Source organism: Poecilia latipinna, unplaced genomic scaffold (assembly GCF_001443285.1).
Source record: "Poecilia latipinna isolate Pla-1442-1.1 unplaced genomic scaffold, P_latipinna-1.0 Scaffold125, whole genome shotgun sequence".
In the NCBI taxonomy this organism is placed as follows: domain Eukaryota; kingdom Metazoa; phylum Chordata; class Actinopteri; order Cyprinodontiformes; family Poeciliidae; genus Poecilia; species Poecilia latipinna.
This window is the reverse complement of record NW_015112741.1, coordinates 505,152-509,519: the sequence shown is the minus strand read 5'-3', so window position 1 is coordinate 509,519 and position 4,368 is coordinate 505,152. Positions and strand designations below refer to the sequence as shown.

The following is a 4,368-nucleotide window of genomic DNA, read 5'->3' as shown; positions in this document are numbered from 1 at the left end:
ACGCACGCACGCACGCACGCACGCACGCACGCACGCACGCGCACGCGCACACACACACACACACACACACACACACACACACACACACACACACCAAAGAACCAGTTAAGGTTATAGCCTACATCTGTAACTTCAAATTATAGCTCATATTCGCCTCCCATAGACAGACAGTATAGGCATATCATACATTTTCTGACTCCTTAGAGTCTGTTGAACAAAAGTCTTAAATCTGGTGTTTTGTAAACAAAATTGTTCTTTTTTTAAAAATAAAAAAAATAAGTAGGCTTATTTGATACCAGAAACATTATGATTCCTTTTATTTTGTAGTTTCTGTTTATTTATTTAGGATATTTTAAATGTCTTCCAGTTCCAGTGTTAAATGTTCATTCAAATTTAAAGTTTGAGAATGAAGAGGACTTCTTCCCCTTTGGTCCTCCGCTCAGCAGCTTCTTTCTTTTCATTTGGGTTTTTATTTTCCATCACAGCATAATAAATGTTGATGAAAATAATTAATCTCTGATTTCATGTTTCTCCTTTTTATGTGTATCTGAGCAGGGAGAGTTTCATCAGGTGTCCCACAGCAGCTTGATGGAATCGGACTCCGGAACAGTCAGTAATGAGCCGAACGGGTCGGCGGTGTGTCGCTACAACCCCTCTCATCTGAGGAGCCTTTGGTGGGGGGAGATTTGAGATCAAACAACCTGAAAACAGCATCACCTGTTGAGTTTGAGTCGCTACGTCACACTGAGCTGATGGACGCTGGAAGAGAGGAGATGCAGCGAGCTTTTCCTGCTGGGCAGATCTGAGAGAAGAAAATGAGGATTTAACTATACCGTCTTGATGAGAAGCTGCTTTCAGACCCAGATGAACTCCATCTATCCATGCCTGGTTCCCTTCATTCTTCCATCCTGGTTCTTTCATCCATCCATTCTTGTTACATCCATCCATCCGACCGACCGACCGGCTGGCCGGCCCACCTTGTCATTATTCCTATGTTTACTGTATGTAGAATGTTTTACTTCATCTCCAATGTTTAACACAAAAGGAAACTTTCCCAGAGATAAAATTTGACATCTGATAAACATTGGCAATAATGTTAAACGTCAAGGAATAGCGTTAAGCATTATCCTTGATTAAATAAAAAATCGGAGACAACGTTAAATATCCTAGGCATTAAATGCTAAACAGAAGAGACAAAGTTAAACATTTAGTGAATAATTTAGACATCCTGTTTTCAAATGGTGATTAATGTGCAGATACACTTAAAGTTTATCATTAGGCGCTAGTTAAAGCGATTTTAATAAAGTGCAAAGGTGCTCATAAAGTGCTGTACAAGTTAGCTCAATAAAACTGGTGCCAGTGATGAAGACCTCTGGCCCATTTGGGACAAATAAGTGTCCACACCTTGCCATCATCTGACTCATATGAGGTGGGACCCTTTGTTCATTTACAAACCAGTCACAAGTCCATCCATCTGTTCTGTTGAGGATTATGTTTTATTCAACTGTCCAACCTTTTAAAAACAAAATATATCTTCAGATATTTCTTTTTCTCCTATTCATGACATTTAAACCTGTTTGTCCTGTTAAGTGTTTCATAATTTCTTGCTGCTTCTTAGCCATGTTATTGAGCAATGTAACTTTCTCATGAAATGCATTCTAGAATATTTGTTTTATTTTTTTGTGGTGCATGGTGTTTATTTTTACCATTTTGACTGGCAGAAAGAAATATGCTCACCTCGATATAACTGTAGATCACACCCATCCACATTACACAAACATCTGCCTGAGAGTGCTAAAGTCCAGAAGGCATTGTAACTTTGGGTAATAAAACAGTAATAATTATGCCAACAGTGTATGCTGGAATACTACGGGGGAACATTTCCCCCATAACAGTACAGTACTTACCGTTTTATCAAATAATTTTTGGTTCACGGAGCTAATATAGCTAGTATAAAATATAATTGTGACACAGCTAAATGACTGAACCTAGATATTGCAGCAACCCTCAGGTGGATTTTCATTGTGTTAAAAGCCATTTTATTTGCTGGGAAATACTTTAAGATCTTATTAAGAAAAGCAGCTCTGAATCGTGGCCTCATTTTGTTATTTTCTTTTACACGATTAGATTCTCCCAAGGTGAGAGGGTCACTTGTTTTCCATAGATTTAGAATACTGAAACATTAACAATATAAAATTAGACATTATGGGAAAAAGGAAAATGTTTTACTGTAAAAAGATATGTAATTGGAGAGCAGAGAGCAAATATATACACTAAAAAACAATGTCACATTCAAGGAGGTCTTCTGATGCAAAAATGCTTTTGTGTTTGATAGGGCATTTATTTAATCTCTCTTAGGTCTTTAAAGAACCGGAGGTGCTTGTATGTCAACGTGTAGTGGCCATCTGCTGTGCAAAGTTAACTGTTCGAGTCCCACTCCATACCGGCGATACAGCGTTAGGCGGTGGTAAAAACTTTTTTCGAGACAGGAGAAATGCGAGTTTAATAACCCTACAAAAAGCGTCTAATGTACTCTTAATTTAAATTAATCAATCAACCGTTTCAGCTAAAGAAGTGTTTTTGGGTGTCAAATGTGAACCGCCACAAACTAATCTCCTAAACGAGTTATTTAATGTTAGAATACAGTAACTGATAGGATGGCTTTATTTGGATGCTTTTTGACAAGTCCCGAAGTAAAATACTTGCTCATGTTAACTATATTTAATTGTTTTTCATGATTTTTTTTCTGTTTCCTTCTCTTAATTTGCTGCTTGAATATTACTTCTATTTCTTGAGGCATAGTTTAACGTATTTATTTCAGTTTCAAATTCTGTAAAGTAGTCAAGAATAGCGTAACAATTGCTATTGGCTGTTTAATGAGAAAACTGTAAAGTTTCAATGGATTCAGTTCGCTTTCACAACAAAAGAGCTTCCTACAATTTTTAGTGAACAACGTAATTTATGCTGGTGTAATTCTCGGTAATGTGTTGATAAGTGGAGGCAATCTGACCGGGTATCTGAAACTCGTACAGTTGTAAAAGTGTTAACTTGTAACAAAAGCTTAATTGTTTTTTTTAACACAGGGAAAACGTAATTTCGAGCCAGCCAGGAGTCGAACCTAGAATCTTCTGATCCGTAGTCAGACGCGTTATCCATTGCGCCACTGGCCCGAGATACGGCATGCAGAATTTGAAACGCTATTCCATAATTGAATCGATCAAAAATTAGTTCTTCCTAGTTTGTGTTTTCTACATTTAAAGCTGACAATAGCTACGCTAATTCGTTTATTTTATACATTTTAGAACAAAAGGAAAGACTTACATAATTTTTCGTCGTGTTTTAATGCGAAACGTATATAAATAACCAGAACGAAAGTTTATATACAAATTTTAGTTTTTAATGGAATACTACATTTAAAAGATTAACTTTTTTGGTGTACATTTGACAAATCTGGCATCCTGCTGTTACACTGAGTGGTGTTATCATAATGTGTCTCCAGAGGGCGCTGTTAAATAACAAAACTATAGCGAAACCTCGAGAAATGTTTGGGATTCAAATCAAGCTACTTTATTACAGACGAACTTCATGTCTCTGTATTGTGTACGAAACACTAATATTTTATGCTAACATTATCTATTAAATTCTGTAGTGTCATATACTGACAGATACTGTTACATCTGTCAGTATATGACACAATAATACAGTCTAAATTTCAAAATAAAATATATATCTGTATTCTACAATACATTTGGTAGTTGTTAGTTAATGGAGCAGAACATGTTTGAGAAGAGCATAAAGGTGTTTTGGCCATGTAATTAAAAACCTACATCTTGTTTTGAACCCCCATATTGTTAGATGTATCAAAATGTTTCAGATGGAAAAATTATATTAAATTTCCAGTAGGTGGTTAGAGTACCCAATGTGGACTATGTTTGAGCCCAAACCAGAAAGACTTAAACCCAAGTTAGTTAAGCACTTCTTTATGTGTTTTAAGTCATGTGGTAAATGCAATAGCATATTGCACGTTTTCTATTATGCAGCCATTTTACACAAACCTCTACGCTGTGATTACACCTTTTAACTATGCACTTTTTTCTCAAATAAATATTTCTTTCTACTAATCTTCAGTATGTTTCAATGCAGCACTGTACATGTACAATGAAGCACTGTATAAAAATCAAGCTTCTTGAGAAATGACATATTGTAACTTACAGTCCTTGTCGAGTTTATCAATGACTTATCTGCTGCATCACTGTCAAATCGGTAGTCTTAGCATGGACATAACTCCCCATTTACCTTTTTAAAAAACATATTTTGGTATTATATTCTTCTTTTTAAGAAGCTCGCCGTTTGGGTGTTTCCATTTGC

At 36.0% G+C, this 4,368-nt stretch overlaps 1 non-coding gene across 1 annotated transcript; it reads right to left on the bottom strand.

Moving 5' to 3' along the window:
• Nucleotides 1–3,097: 3,097 nt before the first annotated feature.
• trnar-acg (transfer RNA arginine (anticodon ACG)) lies at nucleotides 3,098–3,170 on the bottom strand. Its single transcript has one exon. It is a non-coding gene; the product is annotated as a tRNA-Arg (tRNA).
• Between the last annotated feature and the right edge of the window lie 1,198 nt (nucleotides 3,171–4,368).